Genomic DNA, 20,056 nt, shown 5'->3' with positions numbered 1-20,056 from the left:
CTCAAATGGGAGGAGAGCCCACATTGTCAGAGCATCAAGAGGGAGAACAGCTGCAAATGTGAGGAAATATAGGGGAGCCACACAACTGAGCAAGAGCCTACCAACTGACTGCTACACTTAAGTGCCACCTACTGGATCACACCCCAAAGCTTCGACACCAAAACTACTTCACTAGCATAACCCCCTGTGAAACCAAATATAAGTCAGCTACAAATAAAGACCCTGTACAAAGTCTCAGTCCTGTGAAGATTCAGAAAATAAGCCTACTGACTGTATTCAATGTATACAACAGTTAAAGAAATACCCACATTCAGAGATGAGAAACAAACCAATGCAAGAACTCCAGCAACTAATTGGCCAGAGTGTCTTATGTCCTCCAAACAACTGCACTAGTTCTCCAACAAGCATTCTTAACTAGGGTGAGTTTGCTGAAAATACAGAACTGGAATTCAGAATATGGATAAGAATAAAAATCACCAAAATTCAGGAGAATACTATAACATAATCCAAGGAAACTAAGAATCACAATAAAACAATACAAGAGCTGACAGACAAAATAGGTAGTATAAAAAAGAACCTAAACTGTCTGATAGAACCAAAAAACACACTACAAGAATTTTGCAATGTAATTGCCAATATTAACAGCAGAGTGAACCAAGCTGAGGAAGAATCTCAGAACTTGAAGGTTGGCTGTCTGAAATAATACAGTCAACAAAAATAAAGAAAAAAGAACAGAAGGGAACAAGCAAAACCTCTGAGAAATAGGAGATTATGTAAAGAAGCCAAATCTCCAAATCATTAGCATCCCTGAAAGTGGCAGGGAGAAAGCGAACAACTTGAAAAACACATTTCAGGATATTATCCATGAGAACTTCCCAAACCTAGCTAGGGAGACCAATATTCAAATTCAGGAAATGCAGAAAACCCCTGGCTTGGGTCCATTCAAAAATAGATCATCCTCAAAAATACATAATCATCAGATTCCCCAAGATCAAAATGAAAGAAAAGATAATAAAGGCAGCAAGAGAGAAAGGACAGGTCACCTGTGAAGGGAAGCTCATCGAACTAAAAGCAGACCTCTCAGCAGAAACCCTGTAAGACAGAAGAGATTGCAGGCCTATATTCAGTATTCTTAAAAAGAAAAGTAACTCCAACCAAGACTTTCATATCCAGCCAAACTAAACTTCATAACTGAAGGAAAAATAAGATCCTTTTCAGCCAAGTAAATGCTGAGGGAATTTTTTTATCACGAGATCTGCCTTACAAGAGCTCCTAAAAAAATTACTAAATCTTGAAAGTAAAGACCATTACCAACCGCTACAAAACCACACTTAAGTACACAGACCAGTGATACTATAAAGCAACCACACAAACAAGTTGGCATAATAAACAGCTAATAACACAATGACAGGATCAAATCCACACATATCAATATTAACCTTTAATGTAAACATGCTAAAACCCCAATTAATAGGTAGAGAATGGCAAGCTGGATAAAGAAGCAAGATCCAATGGTATGCTGTCTTCAAGAGATCTAACTCACATGCAATGACACCCAGGCTCAAAATAAAGGGATGGAGGAAAATCTGCCAAGGAAATTGGAAATTGGAAAAAAAGCAGAGGTTGCAATCCTAACTTCAGACAAAACAGACTTTAAACTAACAAAGATCAAAAAAAGGCAAAAAGGGCATTACATAATGGTAAAGGATTCAATTCAACAAGAAGACCTAACTATCCAAAATATATATACACCCGACACGAGAGCATCCAGATTCATAAAGTAAGTTCTAAGGACCTTCAAAGACACTTATATTCTCACACAATAATAGTGGGAGACTTTAACACCCCACTGACAATATTAGACAGATCATTGAAGCAGAAAATTAACAAAGATATTCAGGATCTGAACTCAACATTGGACCAAATGGCTATGATAGATGTCTACAGAACTCTCCATCCCAAGACAACAGAATATATATTCTTCTTATTGCCACAGGACACATACTCTAAAATTGACCACACAATGAAACATAAAACAATCCTCAACAAATGCAAAAGAACCGAAATGACACCAAACACTCAGACCACAGCAGAATGAAAATAAAATCAGGACTAAAAAATTAATCAAAACAATACAATTACAGGAAATTAAACAACCTGATCCAGATATTTTTGGGTAAATAATTAAGGCAGAAATCAAGTTCTTTGAAGCTTATAGAACAAAGATGCAACATGCCAGAATCTCTGGGATATAGCTAAGGCAGTATTACTAGGGAAATTTACAGCACTAAATGCCCACATCAAAAAGTCAGGAAGATCTCAAATTAACAGCCTAGTATTACAAGTAGAACTAGAGAAGCAAGATCAAACCAACTCCAAAGCTAACAGAAGATGACAGATAACCCAAATCAGAGCTGAATTGAAGATCAAGGCACAAAAGTGTATTCAAAAATTCACCAAATCCAAGAGATGGTATTTTGAAAAAAATTAATAGATAGACCACTTGCTAGACTAACAAAGAAAAGAGAGAAGATCCAAATAAGCACAATCAGAAATGACAAAGGAGATTTTACCACTAACCCCTGAGAAAAACACATAACCATTAGAGGCTGATATGAACATCTCTATGCACACAAACTTGAAAATCTAGAAGAGATGGATAAATATCTGGACACATACACCATCCTGAGACTGAAGCAGAAAGAAATTGATTCCCTGAGCAGACCAATAATGAGCTCCAAAATTGACTCAATAATAAATAGTCTACGACCAAAAAAAGGCCCAGGACTAGGCAGATTCACAGCCAACTTCTACCAGATGTACAAATAAGAGCTGGTAATATTCCTACTAAAACTATTTTAAAAAATTGATGAGGGGGGACTGCTTCCCAACTCCATCTATGAGACCAGCATCACTGTGATACCAAACCCTGGCAGAGACACAACAAAAAAGAAAACTTCAGGCCAATATACTTGGTGAACATCTGTGCAAAAACTCTCAAGAAAATACTTGCAAACTGAATCCAGCAGCACAACAAAATGCTAATCCACCACAATCAATTAGACTTTATCCCTGGGATGCAAGGTTGGTTCAACATACACAAATCAATAATGTGATTTATCACATAAATAGAACTAAAGATAAATATTACATGATCATCTCAATAGATGCAGAAAAGGCTTTCAATAAAATTGAACACCACTTTGTGTTAAAAAACTCTCAATAAACTAGGTATTGAAGCAACATACCTTAAAATAATAGCCATTTATGACAAACCCACAGCCAACATCATACTGAATGGACAAAGGCTGGAAGTATTTCCTTTGAAAACTGGCACAAGACAAGGATGCCATCTCTTACCACTCCTATTCAACATAATATTGGAATCCCGGACCAGAGCAATCAGGCAAGAGGAAGAAATAAAAGGAATCTAAATAGGAAGAGAGGATGCCAAACTATCCCTGTTTGCAGACAACATGATTCTCTAACTAGAAAATGCAATAGTCTCTGCCCAAAAGCTCCTTAAAATGATAAACACTTCAGCAAAGTTTCAGGATACAAAATCAACACACAAAAATCACTGGCATTCCTATACACCTGCAAAAATAAATCTGAGTGCCAAATAAGGAATGCAATACCATTCACAATTGCCACAAAAAGAAATAAAATACCTAGGAATACAGCTAACTACGGAGGTGAAATATCTCTAAAATGAGAATTACAAAACACTGCTCAAAGAAATAAGAGATGACACAAACAAATGGAAAGATTTCATGATGAAGACACCCAAAGCATGGCAACAAAAGCAAAAATTGGGGATCTAATTAAACCTAATTGTTTTCTGCATGACAAAATAACTTATCAACAGAGTAAACAGGCATATTACAAAGTGGAGAAAATATTTGCAAACTATCCATCTGACAATGATCTAATAACCAGTATTTATAAGAAACTTAAACAAATTTACAAGAAAAAAAGCAAACAACCCCATTAAAACGTGGCCAAAAACATGAATAGCTGCTTCTCAAAAGAAGACATACCTGTGGCCAAAAATAACATGAAATAAAAGCTCAACATCCCTGATCATTAGAGAAGTGCAAATCGAAACCATAATGTGATACCATCTCACACCAGTCATAATGGCTATTATTAAGTTGGTGCAAAAGTAATTGTAGTTTTTGCCATTATTTTTTCACCCACCTAATATTAAAAAGTCAAAAAATAACAGATGCTGGTGAGGTTGTGGAGAAAAGGGAACGCTTGTACACTGTTGGTGGGAGTGTAAATTTCTTCAACCATTGTGGAAAGCAATGTGGTGATTCCTCAAAGAGTTAAAAACAAAACTATTCTATCTGGCAAATCTATTGCTGAGTATATACACAAAGAAATATCAATTTTTCTGCCATGAAGACACATACAAGTGTGTGTTCATTCCAGCACTATTTACAATAGCAAAATATGGAATCAACCTAAATGCCCATCAGTGGTAGAGTGGATAAAGAAAATAAGGTGTGTCTACACCATGGAATACTATGCAGCCATAAAAAAGAGCAAGATCATATTTTCTGCAGGAACATGGATGGAGCTGAAGGCCATCATTCTTAGCAAACTAACGCAGGAATAGAAAACCAAATATCGCATGTTCTCATTTATAAGTGGGAGCCAAATGATGAGAACACATGGACACAAAGTGATACTGGAGCCTACTTGAGGGTGGAAGGTGGAGGAGGGGGAGGATTAGAAAAAATAGCTATTGAGTATTAAGCTTAGTACCTGGGTGATGAAATAATCTGTACAACTAACCTCAGTGACAAGAATTTACCTATATGACAAACGTACACAGATACCCCTAAACCTAAAATAAAAGTTAAAAAATAGAAAAATAAATAAATATTTTTTATAATCCCACTACATCTTGGTAACCACCATAAACTTTTGGCCTTTATCTTTTCAGTATTTTTCTATATGTATGTAATTACCATCACTCCTCTCTATTTGGTGGGTTCTACATCCATGTATTCAACCGAGGATTGAAAATATTTTAAAAAAAGATAGTTCCATGGTTGCATTTATACTGAAAATGTACAGACTTTTTTCTTGTCATTCTCCAAACAATATAACAACAATTTATATAGCATTTCCATTGTTTTATGTATTATAAATAATCTAGAGGCTATTTAAAGTATACAGGAGGATGCACATGGGTTATATGCAAATACTACACGATTTTACATAAGGGAATTGAGCATTTATAGATTTTGGTATTCACAAGGGGTCCTGGAACCACTCCCTAAAGAAACTAATGGCCAATCCTCTTGATTTATTTTTATTATTTAATTTGGGATTATATTTTATATTGTATGATAACCTGCTTTTATCACTTAAAATTCATGTTGAAAATTTTACACCTTTTCACATTTTTCCAGGCATGATTTTTAATAGCTACATAATAAATACTAGTATGGGTATATTCTAATTGGTGTAATCTCTCTGCTACTATTGGTCACGAAGGTGATTTTCCTATATCATAGAAATCCTCATTTGTATTTTACCCTCTGTCACTGAGAGAAATTCCTAGAAGAGAATAGGAATATTCTTAAGGCATTTGATTTGTATTGTCAAATTGTTCTCCAAAAAAGTTGTATTATCAATTTGGGAAGAATTGGGTATTTACAAAATGCATGCTTCCTAACAGAAACATACTAGGTGTCAAAATTTTTTTAATTCAACTTTGGTGTTCTGAGGTAACATTTTTTTTTCTTTTCTTTTTTTTTTTTTGAGATGGGGGTGAGTCTCACTCTGTTGCCCAGGCTGGAGTGCAGTGGTGCAATCTCAGCTCACTGCAACCTCTGCCTCCTGGGTTCAAGTGATTCTCCTGCCTCAGCCTCTGGAGTAGCTGAGACTATAGGCACACGCCACTACGCCCAGCTAATTATTTTGTATTTTTAGTAGAGATGGGGTTTCACCATGTTGGCCAGGATGGTCTCGATTTCTTGACCTTGTGATCCACCTGCCTCGGCCTCCCAAAGTGCTGGGATTACATGCGTGAGCCACTGCACCCGGCCCTGAGGTAACATTTTATAGGTCTTATAGGCTTTAAAAAAAAATACAGGTTTTTCTACATTTTGTGTTAAGCTATGCATTTTTTATATTGTTCTTTAAGATGAAAATGTTCTTGCACTTTCTCTTTACAGTCCAAATCCAGGACATCTTTTAAAAACTGAGCACAATATTAGGTACTCTAAAACTTAGCTTCTTAATCCTTTAATGGTGCAGTAGAGTTTCTCAACCCACAGCTCCTCAAATGACATGGGCAAACTATATTATTGCATATTGCTCCTTGTCTCTGTTCTCTCACTTCTGAAATCAGAATTATAGAACTGAAACCTAATATTTTCAGTTAGAAAACACTCTTCTAAAGTTAGACAACAGTGTTGTTATTTTGCTTTTTTTAAAAAAACACTAGAAAACACCCTTCCCGTATTTCATGTTATGTGTCAAAGGAAAATTCAAATCTTCGGATTTAAGGACTAGTAATCCACCCTGGAAGGGTAAAAAGAAAGGGAAAGAGCATTTTCTTATACTTTATCCACACAATATTTCATTTTTCTCTATAATACCTATAATAATGCAAGCAAAGTAGAAACACATGTTAAATAAATGAATAAATACGCTAGAAAGTTGGTGGTCACAATGATGTAATCTCCCACAGTGTATGTAGATTTTCTCTTATAAGGAGGTTGCTCTTGTTAATGCTATATACAGTATATTATAATATCTTTTAGGGCAGACTACTTTGAGTTTTCAGAAGGTAGAAGGATTCTTCCTTTTGCTATAAAGTATCTGTTTTAGCTTTAAATATCAAAGAGTTTAGTTCCATTTTAGTCTGGAAGCCAAAAAAAAAAAAAGCATGGGCAGTTTTAATCTTGAAATTCAAAACTGTTCATCACAAAGAACTTAATTCTATTTTTGAGATCTAGATTACCAAACTTTTAAATTAAACTTCACCTAAAATTTAAAAAATAGAAAAATTTTGATTTAAAAATTATAAACATTAAATCATTATGTAAGGTAATATTTTAGTGTTCCACTTTTTTTTAATTTAGGAAATTTTACTGGTGTTTCCCTTAAAATGTCTGTCTCACCTAAGTCTTTTATCTTTTAGAGTTAGTTTATTATTATTCACAAAAATGTACAGTACCATAAAGAAAATTTCATATAGCAACCTGCAGCTAAACACAATTTTAGTTAAAAATTTTAAAACCAACGAGTGTTGGCCTATTTTCCAAGAATACACTGTGTTCGGTCGATTAGAATAACTTTCTTTTATTTTTTTTTGAGATGGAGTCTTGCTCTGTCACCCAGGCTAGAATGCAGTGGTGTGATCTCAATTCACTGCAACCTCTGCCTCCCAGGTTCAATTGATTCTCCTGCCTCAGCATCCTGAGTAGCTGGGATTACAGGTGCCCACCGCTGCACCGGCTAATTTTTGTATTTTTAGTACAGATGAGGGTTCACCATCTTGGCCAGGCTAGTCTCGAAATTCTGACATCGTGATCTACCCGCCTTGGCCTCCCAAAGTGCTGGGATTACAGGTGTGAGCCACCGTAGCCAGCCTGGATAACTTTTTATTAATGTGATACTTCAGAAATTTTTTGAAGCAGAAATAAAACAAATTTAAGCAGTGATAAATGTGGTTAGAAGAACTGTCATTCATATCTGGTAAACAAATATTTTATTTATAGACAAAATAATGCTCCAGTAGAGTTAGTTCCATTCTTTTCTTTGCCATAGTTTCAAAACACTGGTGACACTTAAATTAAAAAGAAAGAAACAAAAGGCCAAACAGGCCTCGCAGGTTTGGCTTTCAGCTGTGCCAGGGAGGATGGTTGTGAGTGCCCCAGATTTGTGAACTTTTCCTCGCCGTGTTAGTTTGTACTCATTTCTCTTTCAAATAATTGCACTAGAAATATCTTGCTAGTGATTGACAATTCATTTCTAATATTTTAATTTTATAGACAAAATAATGCTCTCACATTATTTAAAGCATTTAGTTTGATTGGAAATCTGCTGAAAAATGAGTCAATTTTTGGAAAATAATTGTACCGTATGTGATTTTGTAGAGACATTCCTTCACTAAGGTAGTGGAAACTGTGCTCCCTGTTTACTTCCATCAAAGCTAAAAAGGACATTGTCAGTGGAGAAAACAGAGCTGAATTACTGGACCTTGGAACTGACACACACCTGCCGATGACCACATGAAACTACCTGATGACCTTCTGGGCCCAAATCAAGTGATTTATTTAGAAAATCAAATCCCAGCTAGGTACATTTTTTGTTCCTTTTCTTTAGCTTTTGGAGGGAAAATTGTATCCTGTTTAAAAATAAAAATCAAACTTTGGAAGTTTACTGTATGACCTCTACATAAAATATGCTTAATTTATTCTTGGATTCTAGTCAACTTTAGGTTACAATTGATTCCTTGCAGACAGATATTCATGGAAATTCACTGTTGAAAAAGATTATTTCACATTTTTACCATCAGTTCTGTTGACTTGTTTGTGTTTTCTACGGCAAAACATTACTCTCAATTTGATAAGCTTCATACGTTCTCCTACTATATCAAGCAAGAGAGAGCTATGAACACAGGCAGTCAATTCACAATTATTTACTTAAGCTATCTGTGAAATAGTTTATACCCATAATATGGTATGTATCTTGGAGTGTTCTCTTAGAATTAGTACATGCTCTTGCCTCCGTTCTTGAGTGTTTTCACCTGCAGATCAAATTGTGCCAGAATGCAAGGCGAGAAGAAAGCCCTCACCTGCACCCTGTGGAGTGTTCTTAGTCCAGGTCAGAGAGTTCAAGCATTCGCTTCTAATTCTTTTCCACATACTTGCTACTTTAGCAATGGTGGCCTTGGTGTGACGATGATGAGTTTTATATAGATGAAGTATTTAATACTGGAAAAGACCCATTATAATGCAAGAGCATCAGTATTGTCTACTTGACTCATTTCCCATGGTCAGGCTTCTGGGATGGCACGGACTGGGAGAATGTGGTGTCAATTATTGCAAGAAGAGAGAAAACACAAGAGTGGGGAGCATTTTCTCCCTAATGCAATGTGTGCCACACACAAAACATGCAAAACGTGACCTGTGCTGGGATCCTGCTTTATGCATTATTTAATAAAATGTATTATATCTGTCATAACTCAAATGTTTAAATTCCAAAAGCAATCAGATGACTTGGTGAAAATGATCATGTCATGTTGGAATAACTAATTTGAAGCTCTATTTTATCAATTGCCATGGTAAATAATCTTTTATAAAAATAAATATTACAGTAAAGTATAACAAAAATTGTATCACAAATTTAGTACATTGAAATTTAAAGAAAGTATTCTTGGCAGTATAGAATGTTTGAAATTCAATACATTTATCCAAAAAAATAGACAATATTGCTATAAAATATATTCTTTGGTCAAAATATTCTCTGTTTCTAATGTAGTAAAGTACATATCCATAGAAGTTTGTGTAGCATCTCAGGAAGGCAAAAGTAGACGTGTTGTTTCACAATACTTTCTTTGGTGCCATAAGTTTTAAAAAATATATAATGGCAGGTCTTCTCCTGCCAGTTTAGAGTTAACTCAGCTTTTCCATTATGGACAAAAACCATATTTTATAATTTCCACAGATAAATGTAAATCATTAATGGGAGAAAATGAGAAAATTTATCTTCTCCCACGTGTTTGATGCAATAAGTTAAAGAGTTTATTTCTATCATTAATTTCACTTTAGTCACATTTTTTGACAAATGGAAAGGAATGTTTAAAGCTTTAATTTTATATGATCTGTATTATCAAAGGAAGAGTTAATAATGCATTTAATGAGTATTAACATGAAAGCTAGCACTCAGGCCACAATTAATGCCTACTTCGTCAGCAGATGTAGAAGACAAGTAAATAAGAGAGAGCCTAATGGCAAGTCTGTTAGATGTGTCATGGACAGAGGCTTTTTGAAATTCAGTAAAAGCATTCAGTACTCAGTTTCAATCTGAAAGAACAAATGTCCGGAAGCATTGCAATTAGGCTATAAATAACTATTGGAAAGAGGTATGCTATATTTCCGTAAATGGTTAGAAAGAATGACTTAGTGATGCTCTTAGTCTTCTTTAAGGTGTTACATTATAATGTGAGCAAAGGCCCTTTTTGAACTACTCTCTGCACTGACAAAATAACGTTCACTTTATATGGGTCACAGAAGCTCAACCATCCTAAAAATTAATCACATTGGCTCAACATGTTTAATCTCAAGGGATCCCTCGAGGACTTTTCCTATCACTCTGCTTCCTATGTCACCTCTAGTCTGCATGGGTAGATATCAAAGGTTTAATGTGTTTCCCTGAAGAACCCATCAACTACATTTCTTTTGGTAACTGGAAGTGTGTTATAAAAGAATTAGAAACCTCCCCTTGCGATGAGAGGCTGGTACTCCTGTGGGATTCAGTTATATCTTTAGACAAGAAGCTTTGAAGTAAAGATAAAATTATGATAAAGACAGGCAGTGCAGAAGCCTGCTGTTTGACCTTGCTGAGACTCACACTCCATGCTATTGCTGTCCTATGCCCACTGAAGTATACCCATAAGCAGACTGGAAATACAATGACTTTTTTTGTCCAAAGGTGATGTGGAATGCCTTCTATATTTTACTGTGTTTTTCTGGAGTAACTCTGACATAAGCCCTACCATCATCTAGCACCTGGCTTTTCATGGGCCACAGCATCAGCATTACTCGGAAGCTTGTTAGAAATTAAGAATCTCAAGTTATTTCAGACCTACTGAAGCAGAATCTTCATTTTAAAAATATCCCCAGCATATTTGTGTGCATGCTGAAATTTTAGAAGCCCTGCTCTATATTGTCCCTATTTGATTGAAGTCAACACATAACTTCTTTTGCGCTAGCTGGTAGCTTCTCTTGATCTTACAATTCAGGATTTGCTGTGCTTGTTCTCCTACTACCTTTTTCCTCTTCACTGGATAAATAGAAAATATTTGATGAGGGAACAGTTTAGCATTTACTTAAACAAATTATTTAGTTTCCAATTAAATATTTGAACAATTTTTACTATTGTATGATAATACGTATAATATAGTTTAAGTAGAGCAATTAGAGGTAAAAATAAATGTATAAGTGAATTGAATACTTTCTGAGTTTATTACTATATATGTTCATGTTTGCATCACTGTCCAACCCTCTACGTTTTATGTGAATTAATCTACTAAGATAAAGGCAGTGTTTACTTACACTGACACAATAGTTGCAAATTGAATTACAAAATATTTATATGCAAACTGGGAATTTTAACAGGTACAGCATAAAAATGTCCTGGTAAAGATACAACCAATTGTCTCCTGTTTCCTAATGAATAGGGAATAATTAAAAGAAAAACTCCCATGAAGAACCAGTTTTAATGCGAAAAGCCACTCTAGTGTTGTATATGGAGAAATTATTTTATCTATGTTGTTATAACAGATGTATCAATTTTCAAATTGAACTATTAAAAAAGTTGTCATACTTCTGGTGTCTTTCCATGTTATGGTTAATTAATCGTTATTTAGGTCTTACTACCTTTTACCTAGAAGTAGTTAAACTGTTATCCCCACATTTCTATCTGCATAACATTAAGCACTATTATTGCTGATATTTTAAAGGTGATGTTACAAATGTTTGTGTGTAAGCATGTGTACCTGAGAAATACTGACATTATTTTCACATCATCTAGATACAAACTCTGTATTTGTTTACTAGTTCTAATAGGTTTTAAGAATTACAATTTTACAGGAGACGAAATGCAAGTTCACAGGCTGCCTCAGTGGGTGACTTAACAGGTGTCCATATGAAGAAAAAATGGGCATTGTGACCCACATAAGAAGAAACACAGATATAAATGAAGATCATGTCTTTTGGATATTTTCCATTACAATTTAGTATTTGTTTTCTTTCTGTGGTTAGTGTTTAGTTTGTTCTATTTGTGTGTTCTTGCTAAATGTAAAACACTTGTCTTGCTTCATTGACCTGGAAAAATGAAAAGGACAGCTGCATAGAGCAGGGATTCTTGGAACTTCTTAAGACTTCTTCAAGTGCTTTCAGACCCTGTCTACCTTCCCCAGCTTCCTCAACCAGAAGGGCTCCTATAGTTGCTAGGAATTGTATTCATCTATCGACATGCATACCCTGATACTGTTTGTATACGCTAATAAAACTGAGAGTAATGCAAGGGAATTGGACGTATAAATACCCAGGAGTCTCAACAATCACCATGTCAGGTCTCAGAGGCTGGAAAATCATCCAGAGCACAAGAATTGTCAAGTAGGTGTCCATTGCTTCCTATTCAAATGCTCTGCCATTATAGTAACTATAGTCAGTTATATTATTGTCAGAAGTTATTTGCTATCCATCCCTATTAAATAATTACATTGTCTTGGCCTATATCACCCTATCAGGTATGATTCCATGACTTAGTTTGGCCTATTAAATGTGAGAAAACAAGTGACAAATGGCATTTCCAAACACAGCCTCTAAGTGCTACCTGTCTTTTTCCTTAGCCATAGGAATGATATGTACCATGGGGCCCGGTCATTCAGCCAGAGTCCTGAACTGAAGGAACAGAACAAAGATACAACTGAGCCACATTGGTATATATTTGAGGGAGAAAAAAGCATTTGTTTTTGTTAGGCATTGAACATTTGTGCCATTTGTTACTGTAGCATTATCTTGCCTAGAATGACTGGCATGATCATCAGCTATTCTATGTTGCTATCAATTGACTTCTCTTATGCTTATTCCACTTAGCTTGCACTCTCTCTCTCTATCTCTCTCTCTCTACACTCCCCACCACCACACACACGCATGCGTATCTCAGAGAAATTGCAGGTTTGTTTCCAGACCACTGCACACTTCAATAAAGCAAATATTGCAATAAACCAAGTCACATAAATTAGGGGGGGCTTTCTCAGTACATATAAAAATTATGTTTACCCTACACTGTACTTTTTTATGTGTGCAGTATTATTATGTCTATAAATTCACATACCTTAAATAAAAAATAATTTAATAAAAAATCCTAATTATCATCTGAGCCTTCAGTTAGTTGTAATCATATTGCTGTCAGAGGATCTTGCCTCGATATTGATGGCTGCTTACTGATCAGGGTGGTAGCTATGAAGCTTGGAGTGGCTGTGAAAATTTCTTAAAATAAGACAATAATGAAGTTTGCCATATGGATCGACGCTTTATTTCATGAAATATTTCTCTGTAACAGGAGATGCTGTTTGATAGCATTTTACTCACAGTAGAATTTCTTTCAAACTTGATGTCGATCTTCTCAAAACCTGCAGCTACATTATCAATTAAGTTTATGTAATATTATACATCATTTGTTGTCATTTCAACGATGTTCACAAGCATCTTCACCAGTAGAACCTAACTCAAGAAACCGCTTTCTTTCGTCATCCAAAAGAAGCAACTCATTCGTTGAAGCTTTATTGTGACATTGCATCAATCCAGTCAGATCTTCAAAGTCTACTCCTAATTCTACTTGCTATTTCCATTACATCTGCAGTTACTTCCTCCACTGAAGTCTTGAATCCCTCAAAGTCACAAAGCTATTACTTCTACATTGAAAATCTGTTGTTAGTACATCCACCTTTACAAATTATTTTAGCTATATATTCCAGATAACTTGCTACAGCTTCTCCATCAGCACTTGCTACTTCACCTTGTACTTTTATGTTATGGAGATGGCTTCTTTCCTTAAATCTCATGAACCAATCTCTGCTAGCTTCCAACTTTTCTTTGGCAGCCTTCTCATCTCTCTCAGCTTTCATAGAATTAAAGAGAGTTAGGGCTGTGTTCTGGATTAAGCTTTGGCTTAAAGGGATGCTGTGGCTTGTTTGATCTTTCCAGATCACTCAAACTTTCTTGATATTAGCAAAAAGGCTGTTTTGCTTTCTTATCATTCCTGTGTTCTTTGGAGTAGATTTTTTAATTTTCTTCAAAAATGTTTCCTTTACAGGCTGTTTGGCTCAAGATGCCTAGTTTTTGGCCTATCTTGCTTTTGACATGCCTTTTTTTTTCTATGCTTAATCATTTCTATCTTTTTGATTTAAGGTGAGAGATGTGTGACACTTCCTTTCACTTGAACACTAAGAGGCCATTGTAGAGATATTAATTGGACTAATTTCAATATTGTTTTACTCAGAGAATAAGGAGGCCTGAGGATAGTGAGATGAATGAACAGCTGGTTGGTGGAGCAGTCAGAACACACACACATTTATCAATTAAGTTTTTCTCTTGTATGGCCACAATTCAGGGCACCGCAAAAGGATTACAATAGTAATATCAAAGATTGCTAATCACAGATCACCATCACAGATATAATAATAATGAAAAGTTGCAAATATTGTAAGAATAAGCAAAATGTGACACAGAGACATGAACTGAGCACACATTGTTGGAAAATTGGTGCCAATAGGCTTGTTGGACTCAGGGTTGCCACAAACTGTCAATTTATAAAACACACAATATCTGAAAAGCATAATAAACGAAGGTATGCCTGTATATGGCTTTTTTGTATTTATTGTTTCCACTTACGTATGGTATGTATTGCTTCGTGTAGTCTTTCACTGTTATTTCATTATTTTGTGTCTCCTGTGTCTTTCTGCTTCTAATTTGCACTGTCCACTCTCTAAGTTTCTCATTAATATTCTCAAGAAAATTAGTCATTTTATCATCCTGCCTGAGCAGAATGTTCATGCCTGTCCAGTTTATTGGCCATTAGTCAGCCATTATAGTCATATATCTGAGGACTCTTGTGGCATGTCATTTACTACATGGAGAATATTTTGGTAACAATTTTCATGATAGGTAAAATGTCACATGCCCTTAAGTTTTCTTAGAAATCATGAATAGTTATTAAAATATCTTTCTTCAAGACTTTCTCAAAATGTTAGCACCTATAAATGGAATAATTGTATTATTGCCATGGATTCTATTCAGGAAATCAGATGTAATCAGAAGCTAAAATACAATTAAAAGAAAACTGAGTGTTTCTAATAAGGTTTCTCTTTATTAACTAAAATACATATTATAATGAAAATCACATTGATCTCTCATTTTAGGATATTTGGTTTGGTTCGTTTCTACTATTAGTCACTATTAGTCATAGGAGATGAATGATGTCATTCTTTTCCATTTTCTCTGTTATCATTTTCTTGCAAACTTCATAGTAGAGAAAAAGAGTTCTATATAATCTCCAGGCTCTGCTCACTCTGCTGTGTTTATGAGTCCATCTAATCCTCACAACCACATTTCAGGTTGACAATTGTTAAGACATCAGTGGATATGGATGCCAATTTCATGAAATATCCCTGAGAATAATACATCCTGAGTTATTTTTGAAACTTAAAGTATTCATCCTGCAGAGGAGAAATAGCTTCAACATTCTTTCATTTCTGTTCAATCAATTTCCACAAATTTGTATTCCAATGCAAGCCTCTTTCATTTAGTCACAGCATTACAGAAACCAAAAGCTCAAAATACCTCTAAAACTACTGAATGGAATCCTGTCAAAATAGAAGCTCAGGCTCATGCCTTAGCATCTGCCCTCAGAAAAACTGTGAAGTTTTTAGTGGCAACAGAGGAAGAGAGGATGCATTAGAAATAGCACTTGGCCTCACATATTTTTAGAGGAAATCTTGATTCTGCTACTTTCTGGCTGTGTGATCTTCACAACTCAGTGCCCTTAACAAGAACACAAATTAGATTTAATATTCATTACATCCAACTGAAGATTCTTATTTTGATGCCATCCTGGATTCCTCTATTTTAATGCCTGTAATTTCAGGGTGCCACTGGTAAGCTCAGTGTTCCCCTAAGGACCACAGTCTATGAGCCTCAAGCTCGTCTTACCCCATGTCCGAAATTCAGATGGATACTTTCATTGTTTTATTTAAAATAGTTTATTTCAGTATATTAATGCTACAGACTGAATTGTGTCCCCCCAAATTTATATGTTGAAGCTCTAGCCCCCAATATAATTACATATGAAGATAAGAGTTTTTAGGAAGTAATTAAGCTTAAATGAGGTCAATAAGGGTCTGTTCATAATCCAATAGAATTGGTGGCCTCATAAGAAAAGGAACAGGCCTGGAGCGGTGGCTCATGCCTGTAATCCCAGCACTTTGGGAGGCCGAGACGGGCAGATCACGAGGTCAGGAGATCGATACCATCCCGGCTAACACGGTGAAACCCCGTCTCTACTACAAATACAAAAAATTAGCCGGGTGTGGTGGCGGGCGCCTGTAGTCCCAGCTACTCAGGAGGCTGAGGCAGGAGAATGGCGTGAACCCAGGAGGCGGAGTTTGCAGTGAGCAGACATAGCGCCACTGCACTCCAGCCTGGGCGACAGAGCGAGACTCCGTCTCAAAAAAAAAAAAAAAAGAAGAAAGAAAAGGAACAGAGAGAGATTGATCTCTCTCTCCATGAGCACAAAGAGGTCATATGAGCACACAGCACAATGGGGGCCACCTGCAAGCCAAGAGAAAAGGCTTCAGAATGAAACCTATCTTGCCAGCGCCTTAGTCTTAGACTTCCAGCCTTTATAACTGTGAGATGTAAATTTCTGTTGTTTAAGCCATCCAGTCTGTGGTATTCATTATGGTAGCCAAAATGAACAAATACAATTAATCCCTACCCTTTCATCCCTCAAACACTTAACCTGCTGCTGGAGTGACCACATCTGCATTTGTCAAGAGCCTCTTTAGACATTCTTAAACCAATGAAATGACATTAACAGCAGAAAAGGAATGTTGGGATTGAGACATGCCAATGAAATAGAAATTAGGGTTAATATAAAGAAAATCAAGACAAATATAAGTAAGGTTTTTGTTGTTGTTGTTGTTTCTTTTTGAGACACGGTCTTGCCCTGTGGCCGAGGCTTGAGTGGAGTGGTGTGGTCATGGACCACTGTAGCTTCAACCTTCCTGGCTCGAGTGATCTTCCTACCTCAGCCTTTCCAGTAGCTGGACCACAGACATGTGCCATCATCAGCTAATTTTCTTTTTATGTTTTAATTTTTTTGGTAGAGATGGAGTCTCACTAGGCTGCCCAGATTGGTCTCAATCTCCTAGGCTCAAGCTATCCTCCCACGTCAGCATTCCAAAGTGTCAGGATTATAGGCATGAGCCACAGCACCTGGCCAGTAAAATTCTAACAAAGGGGAATGAGTGAAAGGTGACAAAAGTTATTAGTGAAAACATTCTATCTGATGGCTTTCCTGTTCTCTTTCCTTCATTTTCATTAAAAAAACTCATGACTAATTAAAAGGGAAAAGGAAGAGTGCATTTATTTTTTACCTGTTTAATTATTTTTTTCTTTGAAGAAGTTCAGAGTAAGTAACATGGAAATAACTACACAAAAAAATTGCAACTGATATCATGTAAAAATGAGTGACACTTAAGTGTAATGTAAAATCCTATACATTTTATTATAATAAAAGAAAATAAAGAGCAGAATGATGTCTACATAAAATGAAAGCACACCAGAAAGACATGCTTATATAAAATATGCAATTTTACATTTTCTTTCTAAATTAGTGAGAAGACAAAAAGGTTGTAAAATAAAGGAAACAATGGTAATAAGAATTAGAAAAGTTTAGAACATAAGTGGCAGAACCTAAAAATTTATTACATAGAAAATATTACTTAGAAATTAAAGTAGTCTAGAAACACAAGGGTAAATGAGCATAAATTATGAAATATATATGTAATTATGGATTGATATATATGAATTGTTAGAATATAATGTAAATTATGAAATAGAATATTAAAATGAGAAAAATTGAAAAAGAAATGAAAAGGTTTGAGGAGGAAATGAGAACAATTGATAGTCAAAGAAACTCAACGTTTAGATAATATGAATCTCTAAAGACAAAAAAAATCAAAGCAAGGGTATAGAAAAATACTAAAATGCAATAGGTAACATATAATGAAAAGAATTATATTTTCATCAAAAATTTTAATGCCGATAATTTATTCCAAAACAAAATTGAGTAATACTCAAGAAATTAAAATGTGAGCCACTAATTTTGTATCTAGCAAAGGTGATTTTCAAATATAAAAGTCACAGAAAAACTTTTTGTGACATGTAAAAACTCAGTAAATTGTTTCCTTTTCTGAAGAATCTACTAAAGGGAATGATTAGACAATCAAAATGACTAGAGAGACATTGACATAACTAGTGATGAACATTAACTATATAGTTACTTGTAGAATGAATCCTACATGAGTGTTACAAGGAGGAGAATATAATATGCTCAGACTCTGTAGATGTAGTACAACTATAGCAAAAAGCGAGGTGGGGATTATAGGAATAATATATGTAAAAATAGTTTTGAGAGTCCTCAGTGGATGTGGTGGTATTAGTATTGTTAGTCTAAAACTATGGTATATGTAATGTGTGAAAAATTAGTACTTATGAGATTTACTAATTCTGTAATTCATTGTCCTTTGAAAGTAGGATTCTGATTCTTTATGAAGAAGAAAGCAGATACAAATGTAATACATGTGATTAATTTGAAAACCTCTAGTACTAAATTTGAAATGGAAGTATAAATAAGGAATTAAGAGTATCTTGATTTACACATATATAAATGTATATAATATAGTGTGTGTACGTGTATATATAGTGTATGTATGTGTGTATATTCCTAGCTTTCCTACCAAAGAGCCTAGAAACAATGACCACCTCAGAAACAATGTATATCCCTAGCATCTGACATCCAGGTAGTCTTAAAATACTATTTCTCATGAAAATACTAGGGTTGCTTAGAAAAATGTCTCATGATATATCTGCAGCAGCAAATGTCCAAGCTAAGTCTAAAACATCTTGTTATACCAATTGGTAATAAAGCTATCAAAGATTACTAGAGTAATGTTAAAAATTAGTAGATTTATGTCAGGAGGAGACAATTTGAAGAAGCTCCCACTAGCCAAAGATAGAATAATTTGTACTTTAATAAGGATAATTGCAATTGAGTTAAATCCCTTACTATACTATATTGACAACAGATCAATAAGGGGAAATAAAAAGCATTTATCTTATACTACTGGGTGACTAAATAACAGAGGAGAAGCATGTCCCTTTATAATAATATTCTAACTAAAATACAGGTAAGAAATTATATAAATGAAATATCACTAATTTGCAATCCCCATTGAATTAATCAATTTAAGCATTGAATATCAACAGCTGCCAATGTCACAGAAAGAAAGGCAACCACACATTATGTGGCTCTCTAGGAAAGAAATCAATATCATTATCATGATGTCAAAGGGGCTGAAGATGAGTCTGATAAAGAGCCTGGATTTACGTGTCAATTTGCAAAAAAAAAAAATAGGCAGAAGAACATACAAAGCTTTACCATGAGTATGAAATCAGTAAACTTTAAACTCTTTAATGCTATAGGCCAAATGATTCAGATTCTTCAACGGGTAAATTGTAAGGGAAAGGAATAGAAGGGAACCTGTAGATTAAAGGAACTTAACAACATGCTGAATTTTTAAAAGTTAGTGCCACAGAGCTACAGTGTTTCAAGATGTACACTTTGGTGAAAAAAAATTATAATGAAACATAGAAATGATTACCATAAAAGTTAAGAGCATAATTACTTTATGGGGAATGCAGAAAAGTGATGGGGATTGGGAAGGAATAGGGTTTCAGAGGTAGCTGGCAATGTTCTTTATCTGGGTGTTGGTTACAAGGGTACTTACCATCATCATTATTCATGCCCAATCCGTGTAGTAACGGCACAAAATAAAAAGTTAATTCCCTCTTTTAGCAACCCCATCCCTCTTCTCTCATAAGTTGTCACTTATGACATACTCATGTATATCCTCCCCGATATTTTTCTAACCTTTTGTATTAGATAGATAGACATATATATATACATGTACATATGCAATAATGTATAAATATAAACTTGAATAAGGTTTTTA

The sequence above is a fragment of the Symphalangus syndactylus genome, chromosome 9 (genome assembly GCF_028878055.3).
Source record: "Symphalangus syndactylus isolate Jambi chromosome 9, NHGRI_mSymSyn1-v2.1_pri, whole genome shotgun sequence".
NCBI lineage: Eukaryota > Metazoa > Chordata > Mammalia > Primates > Hylobatidae > Symphalangus > Symphalangus syndactylus.
This window is presented reverse-complemented; position numbering follows the sequence as displayed.